Source organism: Pleurodeles waltl, chromosome 3_1, assembly GCF_031143425.1.
Source record: "Pleurodeles waltl isolate 20211129_DDA chromosome 3_1, aPleWal1.hap1.20221129, whole genome shotgun sequence".
Lineage (NCBI taxonomy): Eukaryota > Metazoa > Chordata > Amphibia > Caudata > Salamandridae > Pleurodeles > Pleurodeles waltl.
The window spans coordinates 1,441,953,062-1,441,973,555 of record NC_090440.1 but is presented as its reverse complement, the minus strand read 5'-3'; positions in this window follow the sequence as shown (position 1 = coordinate 1,441,973,555).

Here is a 20,494-nt window from a genome sequence, read left to right as displayed (position 1 = left end):
TTGCCCCAAACATGCCGGAACTAATACATCCCAACCAAAACGGGTGTGTACCGGCCAGAGACACCTCCCACAATATCAGAAGACTATTCCGGGTAATGCAATATGCTAGGCGTGATTGCCACGGGAGGGATATCTCGTCCTCGATCTGGAAAAAGCCTTTGACTCCTTGGAATGGCATTATTTATTCAGGGTGCGGCAAAACCTTGGCATGGGACCATCCTTTATCCGCCTAGTGAAATTATTGTACACCAGACCTCAGATCAGAGTGAGGGTATGGCCGGAAATATCGGAACCAATCCAAGTGCACAGAGGCACAAGACAGGGTTGCCCCCTCTCACCACTATTATTCTCACTTGCTATAGAGCCCCTGGCGGCTGCCCTGCGTGGGGAGGGAGATAGCTGGGGAATCCCCCTAGGAGACGGCTTACACATAGTGTCATTATACGCCGATGACCTCTTGCGATATTTCAAACATATTACGCAGCTCCCGCCAGCAGCCGGCTCGCTCCTACAACGCTTTGCGACGATATCCGGCCTTAAGGTGAACTGGTCTAAGTCATGCCTCTTCCCATTCGATCCGGACCTCCCAGACCCGGGACTTAACCTAGCCAGGAGCCTAGTCCCATGGCAACCAAGCAAATTCAGATATCTAGGCATCCGAGTCTACCACAGGATACATTTGATGGTAACCTTGTAAAAGCGGTGTCCTCAGTCAGGTCTCAAATGACGTTCTGGAGGACACTGCCGTTATTGGTTGCGGGCAGGATAGAACTCCTTAAAATGGTGGTTCTTCCACGTCTCCTCTACTTCTTTTCCAATCTCCCATATTATGTACCTCCCGGATTCTTCAGGGTGCTCAAGACGGGATTTAGGGAGTTTATCTGGAGCGGCGGCCGCTGCAGGGTTGCCCTGAAGAAGCTGTACCTGCCGCCCGACAAGGGCGGACTGGCGGTCCCCAACATGGAACATTATTTTCTGGCAGCCCAACTCCAGTGGGTGGCCAGATGGCTAGCAGGTGCACAACTTACCGACACAGCATCAGAAAAGAAACCATGGCCGCTCCAGCAGATACAACATATGTTCCACCCACTCACGCGCACACAGGCACCACGGCAACTGTACCTCAAAATAGCCCGCAAATGTTTCTGCAGATCGCTCTACCTCACAAGATCGGTCATCCCATTTGCACCCGCGCTGGCAATGTCGGCCACACCTAAGGGCCCCAAGGTCACATTAGATTCCGAGTTGCGCACATGGCACGAAACAGAGCTATACACACTGGGAGACCTGTACGAGGAAACCCAACTACTCCCGTTTGCTACGCTTCAGGAAATGGGACTCCCACCTGGCCAATTTCTTTTGCACCGCTCCTTGATGGGGGTGCTGGGATCCGGGTGGGGTGATATCACAACAGACCCACCCACCCACTTGCTGGTCCAGTACCTGCGGGTGGAGGCCAACATCTAGTTAGCTGGCTAGCGGACGCCTTGAGAAACCAGGCAACCCCTGAAAACAGTGCGCTGCAGGTGGCATGGGAGACGGACACCGGTGGCCCAATCGCGGCGGCAAGATGGAAGGCTGCCCTCTCGGGCCACCTTAACATACCACTTATCTCCAGATTCCGTCTAACAGAGCCTACCTCACACCTGCCCGTGTGAACAGATACTTTAACCGACAGGACGCGGCCTGCCCCCGATGTCACGAAATCAGGGCGGACCTGCTGCATATGATATTGTCCTGCCCTGGCGACCTACTGGAAGGGGGTAACTGACAACTTATCTACACACACAACACTACAGATACCCTTTACATGGGAGACATGTATCCTAGGACTGACGGAGCAGAGACGCGCTTCACAGATTTAGGACATATTGTGGCGAAAAGATTAGTGACCCGTAGGTGGAAATCGCCGGACCCCCCACCGATGCAGGCTTGGAGGCGCTCGCTCGAGGTATGGGCGGGGGCTGAGGGATCGGCACTGCGACGAGAGGAGATCCAGGGGCTGCGACAATTCCCAATCTCAGACCGCTGGGAGGGGCTCTTGCTGCATCTGCATGGCACAGGGGTACACCCAGTGGAGGAGGGACTAGACTAAAACAGACGAGTAACAATTGACCGCGAAAACACACCACACAAGGGGATCGAACGTGGGAACCAATTAGACACATCATGGCACTATGGGGAGAAAACCACATGCACCAAACCAGACGGCTGACCCATTCCCCTTTACTAGTAAATCAACCTGTTGTAACTGACCCCCACCCCGACACGGAAAAGGTCACATTCGAAGCGATCACATAACCACCTGATCCCGGCAAAGGTTGTTGTTGTTCCTTTTATCAAGGCTTTTTTTCTTCTTTATTCAAATGTTAAACTATATAAGATTCATAATGTCTGTTCTCTCAAAAAGTACTATAATTAAACAATTATGATTGAAAAATGTTACACTAACAAACACCAGCAAGCGCTGTGCCGACCTAACAGACACTATACATACAAACGTCCACTTAAGCTATGACTAAACAACAATAGCACACCACACCTGGGATAAAAAGCCATACAGGATGAAAAATTAATAACTAAACAGTGGTTGTAAAGAACACCTGAAAAATTGCGCAGACAAACTGTATAAGAACATTGCATTAATGTGTCGCCAATGTACCAATTACCTTTTGGAAATACAAGTAATATACTGTAAAATATGCTAACTTGGAGCAATTGCCAAAATAAGTAACAATGTAAAATTCATAAAATGCAAATAAACAGATTTATGAAAAAAAAACAAGGGCTACAAAATCTGCCATATTCTAACTGAAGTGGTGCTTTTTTCATACTCCCACCACTTTCACCATTGACCACATTTAAAGAAATACAGGGGTGGGGAAATGCAAATAGGATAAGGGAGAGAACAGAAATGCAAGATTCCATCACTTGAGCTTTATTACTTAGCAGGCCATTGAGATCTGCAGAAAGTAGTGAATTCCTACAAGGCACAATGCATGTTCAGTGATTTGCCATGCAGAGAACAAATATAGCTATAAATATAACTATAATTATAAATAAATATACCTTATTTCTGTCTCTGTCTAACTTACTCTCTGAAGTATGGTATGGAATTGATATTTCATGAAAACGAAACATACAAACAATAAGTATCTCAAAAGGAACACATGTATGTAAATGTCTTTCTGTGTTTATGATAACTACCTCAGATATCACTATACACTGCCCTGTGAAGATGAATTGGAGTCTCTACAGCCCGAAAAGATAACTGGTATAAATTATATCCTATGGTATATTCTTATTGAAACTCGAATACCTTATTTGTGTTACTTGTTATCATATATATATATATATATATATATATATATATATATATATATATATATATATATATATATATATGACCTACTTTCCATAAGAACGTTTTTTGTTTTGCCAATAACCTTTGCCCCGTTTGACGAATCTTCACAAAACATTCAAAATTAGTACACTACTCACTTCAGCTGCTGTCTTGAAAGTTACGGGGTGATCGGTCAAGCAGGGGCCAAGAAAAAGGGGATCCAAAAATGCATTTTCCCATAGGGTCTTTAGACCCGTCTGTAGCCCAAACCGCTGAACGGAATTACACAAAGCTTGGTAGAAAGCTAGATCTTGGCGCTCAGATGGTGCATTTTGTTATTTGGTGTAAATCTGTTCAGTAGTTTAGGAGCTATTAAAGAAAAAAGAAATATAGTTATCTGGACAGTTGGTGTTGAGATATGCTCTGATTGGACAATTAAAGGAGACTAGTCAATCCTCGTTGATTGGTGACAGCCTGAACAATATGTTTTGACAGCCATTACAACAGTCAGGGGCTTGGTCCCTGTATCCTGTAAATGAATAAAAAAAAATCTGTAAGTGGATAGGGTGAGCACCCCAGAGCCCAAAGGGCATAAATGTTGGTCCTAAATAGTCCCACCCCTTTATTGTCTGACCACAACATGGCCAACATGCTATGGCAGCACTTACATGACTCTGAAGTATGGCCTGCAAGGAAATGCAGTCTAGTGAATGGCAGGTTGTGAGGGTCACAAAAGGAGAATGTATAAAGGGTAATAACAGATTTTATTTAAAATATAAATCATTTGTTGATGGTACCATACTAATTTTAGGAGTGTTCTAAAGTGATCTTACCCCGTGAAAAAGCCTTCTGCTGGAATTTCATAAACCATGCTTGAGAGAAAACAGTTTTCCCATATGAATTATGAAAGGTGAGTCAGAAGGTAAATTGAGAGCATATTTTCTCAGCCATATAAGAATGAAGTCTGGCATTCTCAGTAAAACATGTACTTCCAACAGAAGCAGCCTGTCAGTTGATTTCCTTGTGTTCTACTGCAGCTTTCCAGAGAGGTCTAAAGAACAATTAGGCCCATATTTATACTTGGCTTGCGCTGAATTAGCGTCATTTTGATTTTACGCAATTTCAGCGCACTATCTCCATAGTTATACTTTGGCACTAGATAAGTCTAGCGCCAAAGTTATGGAGTTTTTGCCGTTTTCTGGAGGGGAACACCTACCTTGCGTCAATGAGATGCAAGGAAGGTGTTCCCATCCAGAAAAGGACGATATGGCCTTTGCTCAATATCTATATCCCCGTGCTAAAATCCAGCAAGCTTAGCGCCATTACTTAACGCCTGGGTCTGGGCAGGTGTAAGGGGACCTGTATTCAGATTTCCATGGTCAGAGACCATGGAAATTGCCCACAGGTGCCCTTCCCTGTCCACACCCACCCCTACCAGGAGGTCACCTAAGGATGGGGGACCCATCCAACGTAAGTCTGGGTGAGAGGTTTTTTTTTTTGGGCCAGACACCGCTCGGGCACCCTGACTTGAGGCCCCCTGCACGGCGCTGGCAACAAGGACGCTAACAGGGCCTTAGCACGGCCAGTGCCATTCCATAAATATGGCGCTCATCCAGCATCTAGGAATAGCGCTAGCCGGCGCTATATTTTTTGACGCAGACCTGCGTTAGCACAGGTTTGTGCCAAAAAGTATGAATATGGGCCTTAGAGTGCTAACAGTCTTACTTATGACAAAAGTGTGGCACACCAGAAGCCATCTTGATTAAATCAATGTGGTAAAACATCAAACATTCAATTTAGAAAGGAACAACATGAAGGGGTTCATTTTGTTATAGAAATTATAGTTAATGCTGTAGAAAGAAAAAATAGGGCATGTTTTAAGTGAGTTCACAAATATCTTCCTCTTCTATTTCATTAAAACATTCAGGCATGCAGGTGAACGCCATTAGGTAGTTATAGTTAGGACCTAGTTTCCATAGCAAAAGCAAATTTTGCTTGCCTTTAACTTTGGCTTTGTTTGACGAATCTTCACAAAATTTACCAAACCCAGTGCCCTCCTGTGTCTTAATGTGCATGATACATTTCGGGATGATTTGTCAAGTGAGGGCTGAGGAAAAGAGGGGGGGTAAAAATAAGAAGTGCATTTTTAATATTAATTCCCAATGGGATTTTGAACAGGACTACTGCCTGAACCATAAGACGGAATTACACCAAATTTGGTAGCTGTTGGTCCAGAAAGCTCCCTTTTTGTTATTTGGTGTAAATCTGTTCAGTAGTTTTTGAGATATTAAAGGAACAATAAACTTGTATATCTGGACAGTTGGTATTGAGAAATGCTCTGATTGGCCAATTTAAAGGAGACTAGTCAGTTCTGACTGGTTGGTGACAGTATGTTTTTGCAGTCATTACAAGACTCGGGGACTTGATCCTTGTGCCCTGAAAATGAATTCAAACAATATGTAAGTGAAAAGGGTGAGCACGCCCAGACCCCAGAGGCCATAGATGGGGGTCCCAATTGCCCCCCTCCTCTTTTTTTTGTTGGGCCACAACACGGACATGCTGTAGTAGTATGTACAGGACTCTGAGGCATGGTCTTCGTTGAAAAGCACTGTAGTGAATGGCAGGTTTTGAGGCCACAAAAAGGAGAACTTATAAAGGGAGATAACAGGTTTCAGCAACAATATACATCATTTGTTGATGGTACAATACTAATTGTAGGAATTGTGGTGTGTTCTAAGGTGATTTTAAACTGTGAAAACACCTTCTGCTGGGATTTCATGAATCATCTTTCTGATGATTCCCCCATAGAGATTATGGAAGGTGCTCCAGATTCTAAAATGAGAGCATAGTTTCTGTAAATTCACACTATCTTTCTCGGCCATGTGAAAATAAAGACTGACATTCTCAGTGTATTCTATGTCAGGACCAGAGGCTTAGATTATGCTTTTCTCTCTTTACTGCGTAAAACATACAGCAGCCAGTTACAACATTATTAAAAAAAAATACATGCCCCATGAATCTCTAGTCCAGCAGTAATCACATGCTCCAATCAATATCAACATCCCTATATAAGAACTGGCACCTCAGTTTTATAATCCTCTTTATTTGCTGCTTCACTGCCGTCAAGTGACTATAGCCTCATTGTGTTGATTTATGCATGATATTGTGTTTTGTTGTGATTTGAGTGGCAGCGCAGGTGTGCTTTCACCTCCAAAACTGTGCCTCGTTCTTCGCTTTGATTCTTATGTTGCATTGTTTACTGTTGCCCTCAGTGCTTTATTTCATAGTGAGTGCGTAACTCATCCTGTCAGCGTGACTCAGTTTGACATAGTAATTTTGTTAATCTAGCCATATTTCTTTTGCAGGGGAGCACATCTTGCCTCCCCGTCTTATGGAACCCTCCAAGAGATCAGTTGGTGGAGTGGGAGCGAGACGGCTGGCAGACCTGACAGCTGTCCTTCTATTTATAGTCCCTTGGGACAGGGTAGACGTGCGCGTGCACTGTCTCTGCTAGGGGACAAATAATTTTAATTTGTGCCTTTTCCGCCTTTTACTTCTACCCCACTTCGTACTGGTGCATAGGAGTGTGCCAAGGTTGTAAAAATACTCAGAGGCTCTGGCTAGAGTGTGTGGCAGGCAGATCTCTCCACACACTAAATAAAAATACTACGCCTGCTGGGGTGAGCTCTCCCTCTTTATTGGTAGGAACTTACTACCCTGTATTGCACCTTGGCTTGCCCTGGAGGCCCCTACCTCATTAAGTTTTGGTTCAGTTTGACCAGAATTGAGGAATAGTTCAAGTACTTTGGGAATGATACACAAGTCTCCCTAGAAGAGAACCTGGTCAATGCCCTGGACAATCGCGTTCAGATTTCTGTGAACAAGACCTTCGTTAGGGCCATGGGTCACCTCACCCAGCATTTCAAGGGTTTTGCCCGCCAACAAGAATGGTTAAACCCCCTCAGTCCTTCTGAAGGGCCCTAGACCGCAGTTAATAAGCCTAGCAAAGGCATGGGTGCAGTCAAGAAATGGGTCCGCATGGAGGTGTTCAAGAAACTGTATGAGACAGTCAGGGAGGAAAATGGGTATAGCCATACCCAGCCCCTCTTCTCTAACCCTGATGAATTGCCTAAGCCCCCCAATCCTTTTGACTCTGACTGCATTTTCATTCCAGTAGGCACAGTGATATTGACCAAGAGGAGACTCAAGGGCCCAGTTAAAGAATCACTCTGGATGCCAAGCTTATTTTCATTCCAAAGTCCCTATGGTATTAACATTCAAACCAACCAACCACCCTCGTTCATCCAGTTGAACCCTCCCTCAAGAGGTAGAAAAATATGTCCAAAATAATATTAGGCAAGCCTTTAACAAAGATGACTGCGCCAGACTTCGCGCAGAAAGCCCGAGACCTGACCTGGCAGGTAGAGTAATGGAGAGTCCCAAAGTGGATCCCACCATGGTCAATTTCATTAAAAAATTGGTAAAAAGAAAAGCCTAAACAGGGCCTGGTGTAACTGCCAGGATAAACTCCTTGGCATCTCTGGACCTCAGATGAAGATTCTAGAGAAAGCCTTTCAAGCTAAGGAATCCACCAAGCCCATAGATCCTGACATTCTAGTGGGGTGGGCGCAAGGCGCTATCTGCCAAATGGGAAACACCAACGTAGCCATCTCCATAGAGAGGTGATGATCCATTCTCTTGCAAGTGAACCCAAAACTCAATGAGTTATCTTCTTCTGAGGCGGAAACAGTGGCTCAAAGCCTTCTCTTTGGGGGCCCTTTTGTGTAGGATTTAGCTACGTTTGCAGCGACAAACCACCCACTGGACAAAACTGAGCTGTCTTTGAAAAAGGTTTTCCCAAATAGCCTTTTTGGCAGGGCCAGGTGATATTGGGGCCATTCATCTGACTGAGGTTACTCCCAAGGTCCCCAAAGAGATTCCTCATTCCATGGCCATGGTTACTGGCAAGACCAGTCATCAAACAGTACTTTCTACCCCTACCGTCCTCCTGGGGGAAGCCCATGCTTCTGCAGAGGATACAACAAGGGTCAACAAGGAACCTCCCAATACCACGGATACACTGGTGAGAATTATCCCTTTTTCCAAGATCACTTTGGGGGCAGGACACATCTGTTAACTTGTAACTGGCTGGCTCTGACTCAGGACCATTGGGTAATTGAATCTATCCAGGGTTACAAATTGGAGTTCTACTACATTCCCTTACAACCAGGTCCTTTTTCAGAGCTATCATTTTCCCTACAAGAGCAAGAGCTCTTATCAGCTGAAATTCAGGTGCTCTTGCAAAAAGACACCATCTGCCCTTTTGCTACTCACCCAAGAGGTTTATAAACAACATCTTCTTGGGGGACAAGGGAGGGGGCAGTTCTCGCCTGGCCTTGAACCTAAGAAATATCAATACCTGGATTGTGTACAGACATTTCATAATGGAGAGTATTCACCTTCTTCGAGACATCTCTCAGGAGGGGCGACTGGATGGTCCAACTGGACCTAAGAGATATGTATTTGATGATCCCCATTTTCTATTCTCACATACAATTCCTCCAGTTCTTTTGGCTATGTTCTTGCTTTGAATTCAAAGTTCTTCCTTTTGGACTGTCATCAGCTCCTTGGTGCTTCACCAAGCTGATGAGATCCATAGTGGAAAACATGCGAGCCAGAAGGTTAAGACTGATCATTTACCTCGACGACCTGATTCTGTTAGCACAATTCCCTCAGACAGTGACTCTGCATCTGTCCTGGACGATTTAGCTCCTGTAGGACCTGGGCTTTGTCATAAACCAACTGAAGACTTGTCTGTTCCCCTCCCAACAGATGGAATTTTTAGGAATCCGGATTGTCTTGGTATTGTCTTAGTTTATTCTCCCTGCTCAAATAATTCAAAATGTCAAGAAAGAATTGAAGTCTACATTGTGCAGTCCAACAATATTGTTGAGATCTGTGGCTCGGATAGTGGGTCTCCTGGCTTCTTCCATCAAGGCCAATTTTCCAGGCCCTCTTCATTACAGGGATCCGCAGAGACTCAAAATTCAGCACCTGCAGGAGGGTCTTTCATACTCAGACCAAGGTCGCCTCTCACAGGAGGCCAAGATGAAGATGACATGGGGAATCAAACGCATGGATTCTAGGAATGGCAAAGCGATCTTTGGCAGCTCCTGGTACAGCATTCTAGAATCCGATGCCAGCAGACGGGGAGCCAGATGTGGGTCCCTCTCCACGGGGGGTTGTTGGTTGGAATCTGAACTCCACATTAATTGTCTGGAGCTGCTAGCATGCTACTTTGCGATCAAGAGTCTGTCCCCCACAGTAACAGACTGTTGCATATTGCTGACGATGGACAACATCTCAGCAGTCCAATATTTCAACAAGTCGTGGAGTACAAAATCTTGGAAGGGAGAGCAACTCAGCGGCAAACTGAAACTCCCGGTATCTCCGCGACTACAGCGATTGGAGGCTTCATCCAAAGATATTCTTAGGCCCCAGCTGCAGGTGAGGCCCTTGCTCTGGAGATCTGTTCACCTCTTGCTTCAATCAACAGATTCCTTATTTTTAGTTGGTGGCCGGATCCAAAGGCAACAGTAACGCATGCCTCTTGACAAGATTGGTCCCAGCATCTGTGGTATGCTTTACCTCCATTCAGCATGATTTCCAGAGTCCTGTCTCAAGTGTGTTGCCAGAACGCAGAAATAACCCTGGTGACACCATTCTGGAGGGCTTAACCTTGGTTTCTCATGGCTCTGGAATTGTCTTACGGCAATCCTCTTTTGATCCCATTTTGCAGGAACCTGTTGCTGGACACAGTAGGACTGCCATATCTATAAACCCTTTCAGAGCAGCTCGGGCTGGTGGCCTTGACGGTTTACGGGGTATGTGGCAGGTGCCAGACATTTCTCAGCAAGCTTCCACCAATATTAACCAGGCCTGGGCTTAAGGTACTTATAAACACTATGCGCCAGCTTGGATGCGATGGGTATATTGATATGACAAACAGCACGCCGATCCCACTGGGTGAGATATCAAGAGATATTTGCATATGCCATCCTTCTCAAGCCCAATATTCTTTATGGCATGTAAATATTTTTAAACAGTTGACTTGAAAATAAATATCTTCCTTATAAACAACTGTTGGCCAAACTGACCATGTTACTGTGTCTGATCTTGTGTAAGAGAGTAGCCAATGTTCGGGCATTGGATCTTTCTGGCAGAGATTTCTCCCTGGATGAGTTTTTCTTTATCATCTCTAGAAAAACAAAATGTAATATAGATAGTGTCTTATCCAGCTTTTTCTAATAATGCAAAACTGTGTGTAGTGCAGTGCATTAAAGATTACAAAGCTGCTACCAGTGAATTTCTGGCTGACCCGAGTGAAAAGATACTAATTGGTCTGCAAAAACCTCATAGGCCTATGGCGTCCGCTACTCTAGCTAGATGGATGCGTTGGTTGCTAGCTGAAGCTGGTATTGACATTTCCATTTTTGGTGCGCATTCAGTCAGAGGAGCGATGGTCTCAAAGTCTTTTATCTTGGGTTCACACTTAGAGGATATTTTGAGGCAACGGACTAGTCAACGGAATACAGCTTTAAAGTTTTTTTTTACTGTAAACCGATTGTGGATGTGGCATCAGTGATGGTAGTGTTAACGCGTCCGTCTATGTTAATTTATACACATCAGGACTCGTTTTAGGTCGATGAATCTTTTGACCCAGTGGTGAGACACCATAAGACGAGACAACTGATCAATACATCAAACCATATGTCAATAATATTGTTAACATATATCACCACAATATATTTCACTTTAGACATTAATAATTCTTTGACGCAACCATGACCTTTCAGTCATGAATAACCACACCTTATTGAAGTTTTGGGAATTTTATTCCCTATTGATTACAATCTAATAGCAAATGTATTAATCTCAAAACCAAAAAGCAAAGAACATTATCACAAAGCGGCAACTATGGTAAGTTTTCATCAATGCAAAGATTACAAATACAAGATAATCATATGAAGATAACAAATCAGAATACAGAGAACCTCCTAAAGGTATTAGTTCAGCATAGCACCATGTCAGTCACGTCAGTTACGTCAGTCAAGATGAATTGCCTCATCTAACCACAATTAGCATCAGCATGTTGGGCTTCATGCAAAACAATTTAGAACATCAATTTGGAAAACGTCTAACTAAGGTCTCTGATCAAAACACACACAGCAGTTGGTACCTAGAAAGGAAAGGCAGAATAAATGAATTTCCATTAGCAACAATATAATTACCCTCCTCAGAATAGCTCAGCATACAGGGTCAGTCTTCGTCTTCAGGACATCAGTCAAATCGCCGTCAGTCTATCTAAGCTAAGGGCCGGGGACACCTCCCTCATAAGGAAGAAAGTGTAATGGGGCAGTCTATGGGCGAGGATGGTTTTGTCTAAGTCTCAGATCACCAAATAGAGTGACAGAGTTTCTGGATGCAATCGGTATCATTCCCTACCTAATGCCCTTTGTCTCTTGTGTCATGAGTTTTTATCCTTTTTTCGAAATACATTCCCCCAAAATCTTATTGGTCAGTCACTACACCCCACTATCTGTAACCTATCAAATTAGACATTAAGTAATGCATTTGTCATTTTGTGATATCTCGTAACACTTTGATTGGTCTTCATAATTGACGTTTTTCGTAGGTGACATATCCGGGGTTACTTCATTTTCTGGCACACACTTTGGGTCAAGAGTTCTCTTCTCCGCGATTTAATGTCCTTGAAAGTGTCCATGTTTGTTGCGAAGTCCATAAATTTTATACTAAAGCTACTAGCATGCGGATGAGAGAATTTAGCATTGTTGCAAATAGGTGAAGAAAAGTACAATTGATGGTTCATGGCCTTTGCTAATCAGTTCACTGGAGAAACAGAAAAACACGCTTTAATATGAGATCTACACAGCCAGTTTTCGACTCAAGCTAACTTAAGGCTTATGGATTCTAATAAATGCAGTCTTCGTACGTGTTAACATATTCAATTAATCATAATACAGACAATTATTGCTTACAGTCGACATTAGTTTATGCATGTAAAAAAGTCTCACGTTTAAAATACGTTTCAATGAATAATATTAGTAGTGCAGCATTGTTAATTATAAGCATTTCACATCTAGAATAGGTAATATTTAAACTACGCTCTCTCAGTCCCTCCTCTGATGACGCTCGTCATCACACAATTTTTTGATCTTAATTTTTCACCTTGCGCATAATACGCATTTCAACATCTTGCCCTTTATGTGAACTTTCACATATTTCATTGAACATTTTCTCTCTTTCACTTTCTTCATTTCTTTTGGTTCTTTTAGTCCAATTTCTTTTTACCTTGTCATTGATTCTACATGCTCCCCATAATCCCAATAAACAAATTAAAACAATTAATAGACCCATCATAATTTTTGCAAGTACCCCATTCCAAATGTTGGTAAACCAGCTTCCCACTCGGGCAATTCCTTTTCCAAATTTTTCCCAAACACCAAGTTCTTTGAGATCCTTCAAATCTGCACTATCTCTGGTAAGGTTAGTAAGCATGTTTCTAATTTTCTTACTGTTATCTGGTATAAATGAACAACAATGACGCTCATTAAGCATTTTGCAAACATCTCCACTCTTTGCTAAAAGAATGTCTAAAGCAAGCCGATTTTGAAGAGTCATAGCTCTTTCTGCAGCAAGTTCAGTATCCATCAGGAGTATAGCTCCTGTAAAATTTGTCAGCATGTTATCCACAATAGTAGACAACTTTTGAATTTTCATGGAATTCAAGATAACCCCTACTGATGGGATTATGGCTCCAAATATATCACCAATGACAGCCGCCACTGATTCTCGTTTTTGTCTGGAATGTTGTAATTCAGATGTTTTAGGTATTTGTTTTAAGTCATCAATCTGGTATATCTTTGGGAATACTATTCCCAAATAACATGTTCCATACCATCCCTTAGGAAGACGGTAATATGCATTTAACCCACAGATGTAATAGATTCCAGGAATCGCTGGGTCTTGTCCATTTAACATAAAGGTCCATTTACTCTGAAACAAAAACACATGTCTGCATTCACTCGTTCCCACAAACAAATTATCCTGTTCAGATTTTGGTCTATATATACAGAGTCTACCTACGTGTAATGCATCTATAGCTAATTTGCCTTGTGTTTTAATTGCAGTTTAAGCATAATCATTTGCATCAGTACGTTTTTCTAGGCCTTTTTCTAACCTTTCTTTCAGTGCTTTGCGTCTATCATCTGTGTGATCTAAAAAGCTTTTCTCTACAGGAGACAATAAGCAAGTCAAATTATTGCGATGTGCATAAGCAGTTCCAAATGTAAGTGTTGGCTCAAAGAATCCTCTAACTATTTTAATATTATGTTCTTTAGCTAATTCATTCAGGAATTCAATCACAGGCACAAAAGAAAACACAACATCCAAATTTGAATAAAAGTATTGCACATGCTCTTGATTATAGAATCTTGTTAATAGCAAGCTGCAACTAATTCCATAAGTAAGAGGGAGGCTATGATAAGTAACTCCCTCCTGCACAGACGAAGGAATTTTAGTACATACATAACAATCTTTCGCATCCATAGTTTCCACATACTCATTTAGCAAGCGATAGAAGACGTTAGTAGAAAGTTCCCATTTTGCATTAGTTCCCTCATGCATATGCATTGCGTCTTGCTCAAATCTCTCCCAAGGTGATAGTTCAGTAGTGGTAGTTTCAGGTTTCGAAGTTGCATTAATAGTTTCTATCTCTCTCCATGGCATTCCCACAAGCACTCCCACAATCATTACTGCACATACAACACCTATTATAAGACCTAACCAACCACACACCTTACTTCCTTTGCTACTGTAAGCCATGTTTGTATAGAATCAGAATAGTAGATCAACAATCAACTCTGAGAAGCAAACTCCTTTTTGCGTATATTACAGCGTCTTCACTCACTCCAGGACCTTATCGTCAATTCAGATTAGCAGCTTGTCACAATCAGGTTTCTTTAAAGTCAAATCCAGGTTTAGTGTCACTTTCCGGTAGTTTCTAAAGACTCTTTCTCTTTTCAGCTTTCACAATTCAATTTTATCCGAACTTCTCCTTTGAATATCTTCAGGTACCGTAGTATTGGCCTGGAATTTCTCGATCAAAGCAGAAAGCTAAAAATTCTTGTTGCCATTCAGAGGTTGTAGCATATGCCCATTCAGGACCTGTATATCTTCTGTTTGCTATTCTCTTCCTTTTTAGCCTTTGTTCACCTTGTTGTTCTCCTTCACTCAGATCATCTGCTTGTGAAGTATCACTTTCTTCTGTTATTGTCTCGTTTGATACCTCTCTTATTTTAGAATGTGACTTGTCTGGCCAATTATCGCCTCTGTGTGTCTTGGTTCGATGTTTCCCTTCAGGACATTGGACAGCACCCTCCTCTTATGATATGTTGTTTTCTCTTGATGGACCTGCAACTGGTTCAGGAGATTCTGACTCGTTTTGATTTGTATCCACAATTTCTCTGTCTCTTTCGTCTTCTTGTTCTATGCTGAGTTCGGGCTCTAAATCGTATTCGTCTACTTCTGGGAGAACCTCTCCTTGACTTAGTTCTCCTGCTGCCTCAACTGAGATTGGCACTCTGTCACCTCTCTCGAACTCATTGACAGTTTGAGGGACAAGGCTGTTCTCAGTGGGCTCTCTGGTAGTCTCAGTTTCTTCTTGACTGATCTCTGACTCTGAGAGTTCTCTTCCTGAAGTTGGTGTTCCAGAGACTTCAATTTCCTCTTCAACAGGACTCGTTACCTTTTTCGTGTGACTGGCATGTATCCAGTTGGGAACCCCGGCACACTTCACAGCAGTGGTGGTCGTCAATATTACTTGATACGGCCCCTTCCAGCGTGGCTCAAGACACGATTTTCTCACGTGCTTCTTGACAACCACCCAATCTCCAGCTTGCAGAGAGTGTCCTGGTTCGCCGATTGGTGGCAACGTGTTAGCTTCCACCTGGTGAGAGAAAGAGCGGATCACGTCAGCCAAACCTTTGCAGTAATCCAACACCATATCATATGTAATATTCACTAGCGCTTTTGCAGGTACTGCTGGTAACCTCATTGCTCTGCCCATGAGGATTTCATGGGGGGACAGTCCCGTTTTCTTATCTGGGGTGTTTCTCATAGACATCAGTACTAGAGGTAAAGCATCTGGCCACTTCATGTTTGTTGCAGCACACATTTTTGCTATCCTTGATTTTAAGGTACCATTCATCTGTTCAACTAGTCCTGATGCTTCAGGGCGATAGCTACAATGCAGCTTTTGTTCAATGTTGAGTGCGGCACACAGACGTTTAATCACCTCATTGTCGAAGTGTCTCCCCCTATCTGATTCTATAGAAACCGGAAACCCGAACCTTGGTATTAGTTCTCTGAGTAGTAGTTTTGCAACTGTAAGACTGTCATTCCTACGTGTGGGATATGCCTCAATCCAATGACTGAAAACACACACAATCACCAACACGTACTTCAATCCTCCACAAACAGGCATTTCGATAAAATCCATTTGCATTTTGTTGAATGGACCTCCAGCTCTCCCGATGTGGCTCAAAGTTACCACAGTTCATTTTCCAGCATTCATCTGTTGACAAATGACGCACCTGTGGCAAGTGATTTCTGCGGCATGTCTGAATTTTGGATTGAACCAATCAATCTTAAAGGATCTGATCATGGCATCTCTTCCTAAATAGGCCTGCCCATGGTATAACCGTGCAAACTGAGACAAAAGACTATTTGGCAGAACCCGTTTTCCCTCTTCTGAAACCCACAGATCATCTGCCCTTTGTACACACTGCATTTTCTGCCAGGAACGTTTTTCTTCTTTGCTAGCACAAATTTGTAATGTCTTTAGTTCATCTAAGGTATCAACCACTCGTAATGCTAGACTTAAACTCGAGTCGTTTTCAGGTTGTGGTAATAATTCCCACTGCTCCTTAAATAATATACAGTTTAATGAACAAAATCTTGCAACTTAATCTGCATAGCCGTTTCCCATTGACACAAAGTCTTGTGATCTGGTGTGAGCACTGCACTTTACCACAGCAATTTCAAGAGGTAACTGAATCGCATGTAACAAATCTCTTATTTGTTCACCATTTTTCACAGGAGAACCAGAGGAGGTCATGAAACCCCTCTGTGACCAGAGTTGCCCAAAATCATGCACAATTCCAAATCCATATCTGCTGTCAGTATAAATAGTGACTTTCAAATTTACAGCTGCGTGGCATGCTTTTGTAAGAGCTATTAATTCTGCCACCTGTGCAGAAAACACTTTCTCGAGCCAGGAGGCTTCGACAATGCCAGTTATGGTACATACTGCGTAACCGGCTCTCAATGTTCCTGCTGAATCTCTTAGACAGGACCCATCAACAAACATAATGCAATCATTTTCTTTTAACTGGGTATCCTGTATGTCTGGGCGAGGTTTGGTACAGAGCTCAGTCACCTCAAGACAATCATGCTCAAACTCTTCCCCATCTTTGATTTCTGTATTTTCATTGGGAAGTAAAGTTGCTGGGTTCAGCACAGTGCATCTCTTTAGTGTGACATTTGGTGACCCCAGTATAATCGTCTCATATTTAGTGAGTCGTGCATTTGTCATGTGTTGTGTCTTAGTTCGAGTCAACAGAATTTCAACTGAATGTGGAACCATTACTGTCAGGGGGTATCCCATGACTATGCCTTCACATTGTGAAAGGCTTTGACCAACTGCTGCAACTGCTCACAAACAACCCGGTAAGGCTGCTGCGACGGGGTCCAAAGTAGCTGAAAAATATGGTACAGGGCGATTTGCATCTCCGTGGACCTGTGTTAAAACAGACAAAGAAAAAGCATCACGTTCATGACAGAACAACAGAAAGTGTTTTTCATAATCAGGCATTCCTAATGCTGGAACCTTGCACATGCATTCCTTCAATTCTAAAAATAATTCAATCTCCTCTTTTGTCAAAGTGATTGTGTATGGTTGACTTCCTTTCCTGTCAGTTTTATTAAAGGTTTTGAGATGATCGAGAAGTTGGGTATCCACTGGCGACAGTAGCCCACGATTCCCAAAAACATCCTGACATCTCTTTTTGTTGTTGGGGGATTCATCTGCAAAACAGCTGTTATTCTTTCCTTTGATATTCTTCGGGACCCTTTCTCAATCAGATGTCCCAAGTATTTCACTTCTTTTTGACAGTATTGCAACTTTCTGGGTGACACCTTGTGTCCATTTTTTCCCAGATGATTTAACAAGGCAATGGTATCATATTTACAACTGTCTCTGGTTTTGGATGCAATCAGCAAATCGTCAATGTACTGCACAAGAGTCGAATTAAAAGGCAGCACAAGAGGTTCCAAATCCTTTTTTAATATCTGATTGAAGATGGACGGTGACTCAGAAAACCCCTGAGGAATTCTGCACCAACTGTACACCTTATCCAGGAATTTGAAACTGAACAAAAATTGACTGTCTTCATGAAGAGGTATTGAGAAGAATGCTTGTGATAAGTCTACTACAGTAAACCATTCAGCATCACATGGAACCTGGAACATTATTACTGCTGGGTTAGGTACCACAGGGCAGCATTTTATCACAATTTCGTTTATTTTTCTCAAATCCTGCACAATTCGAACTTTTCCACAGGGCTTCTTCAAACCCATAATGGGAGAGTTGCACGGACTGCTCAAAACTTCTTTCAGGACTCCCTGTCTGAGAAAATCTGCAATTATTTGTGATACCTCAATGAGGACATCTTGGGACATGTGGTATTGCGGCACTTGTGGGAACACTGCATTCGGCTTTATCTGTACCTTGATTGGTTCTACTCCCTTGATTAACCCTACTTCTTTCCCAGTCAAATCCCACACTTTCTCTGTTACAGTTCTTTGTAAATCGACAGGTAAGTCGATCAAAGTATGCATTGGGAATAAAGTAATCAAAGGGTAATCTTCATTTGTCTCTCCTCCTTCCTCTATGAATTGACTCTCATCTCCTTCATCGTCACTGTTTGCTGTACCTCTATTCCATCATTGGAACAGGTAATCGAACATTTTGTCTTACATAGTAAGTCTCTTCCTAGTAAGGATACTGGGCTTGAATCGCATACAACGAATCTATGCAAGCCTTGGAAACTACCAATTTCAACCTGCACTGGGTCAGTAATCGGATTAGTCAGATATTGGTTTGCCACTCCAACCACTCGTATGGTACGCCCTGAAAGAGGTAATCTCGGTACTTCTGCACTTCGAACTGTAGAGCGTGTAGCTCCTGTGTCGACCAGAAATGAAACCCTATAGCCCATTACTTTTCCCTCTACATATGGGCCTCTCTGATCCACTTCTAAAGATGCTGCAAGCCTGCACTCTTCACTATCTGAACTGTCATCTGACCAATCTCCATTCATGTCACTTTCACCTCGCAATGGGAATTGTTGTACAGTGTTGTTTTGGTTGGTTACCTGACCTGTGACCTGCTGAGGAAGCATCACCTGTTGCTGTCCCATCGGAGCCATGGGTAATTGCATTTGCTGTCTAGGCACCATTGGAATCTGCTGCTGCATTGGTTGCACTGATACTAACTGGAAACGCGGCATTTGCATCTGCTGCATGGGTTGTACCCCTGGCATTTGTACCAAATTATTCAGAAAATTCGGGTTTTGATGTCTCATTTTTGGACCTCGTGGATTTTGTAATGTACCGACATTAATGCTCTGCTGAACTGCACCATCCTGCACCATATTCGGACAATCCCGTTTCCAATGCCCCATGCCCCCGCATGCATGACATGGTGACATCTTTTTCACTGCCTGACCGTCGTTTTGAATAATAACATTATTCATGTCCGAACCACGGTTCACAAACCCTCGACCTCTGCCTCTCGGCTGTGCCTGAAACACACCATTCATTTGCGGTTGTTGCTGTATCATTTGCTGACCTCCATTCCCCTGTATTCCAGCTTGTGCAGCCCTTATCTGCATCACCATCACTTTCTCCTTCAACTTTTTTCTGCTTCAACTCAATCTCATCACTACAGTATTTCGCATACTGTAATACTTCATCAATCGGTTTAGCTTGCCAGCAAATCAAATGATTCTTAATCATCTGGCTGACCTCCGGTCTCAGCCCTTCAACGAACCTAAACACAAGATGATTCATGTCCTTCGGTTCGATAGTCTCAGTACCACTGTAATGTTTGAACGCTTTTAACAATCTCTCGTAATACACATGTATTGACTCTTTAACCTCTTGAGAGGTCCGGTCGATTTTCTGCCAATCGGTCACCTTCGGCGACACCTTTTGTTTCAAAAACTCAATTACTTTATGATAATATTTCATCACCTCTTCTGAAGGTGCTCCAGTCACCTTATCTCTTGCCGGCTCCTTCGTGGGCCAACCTACCCCTCTTTTGCACTCAAGCCACAAATCTGGCGGAACAATGATCTCAAACAAAGTATTCAAGTCTTCCCAGAGACACTTTGCAAGCTTCACGAACCTATCTGTCTGTTGATACCACTCGATTGGTTTTTCTCTTAACCTAGGGTAATCATTCGTAAAGGATAAAATGTCTCCTCTAGTCCATGGCACATGCACTAAAACACCGCCAGCTGTCTCTCTCATAGGTAAGATTTTCACTGTATCTAGATTAGGTGTGGTCCCAACTTTATTTGACCCTGGGCTATCTCCTTTTTCCTTATCTCTTTTCTTTGCCCATCGGCCCTCCCATTTCTCTAATGCACCCCAAATCTGTGCACTTTGCAATAGCTCTTTCAGGTGTGCCTTCATGCCTGCAGATCTCATGTGTTCAAAATCTTTAGAATCAAAATCTAATCTGTAGCTTCTTTTTAAATGTTTAGTGTTTCCGATATCAATATTGTATTTGTCTGCCAAATTCGCTAATTTCTGATGTACCTTGCTCACCTCTTTGGTAATCTTGGTGCCAAGTACCTCAATTCTGCCTCAGTGTATGATTCCAACCTATTTACTCCCATTGTTCCTTCCACTAACTCGGCAGCTTTTGCCCCTAGTCGTACAAAATTCAAGTACTCATTTTGTTTTTCTTTCTCAGGTTCAACTGTGGTCACTGTAGTCTTCTGT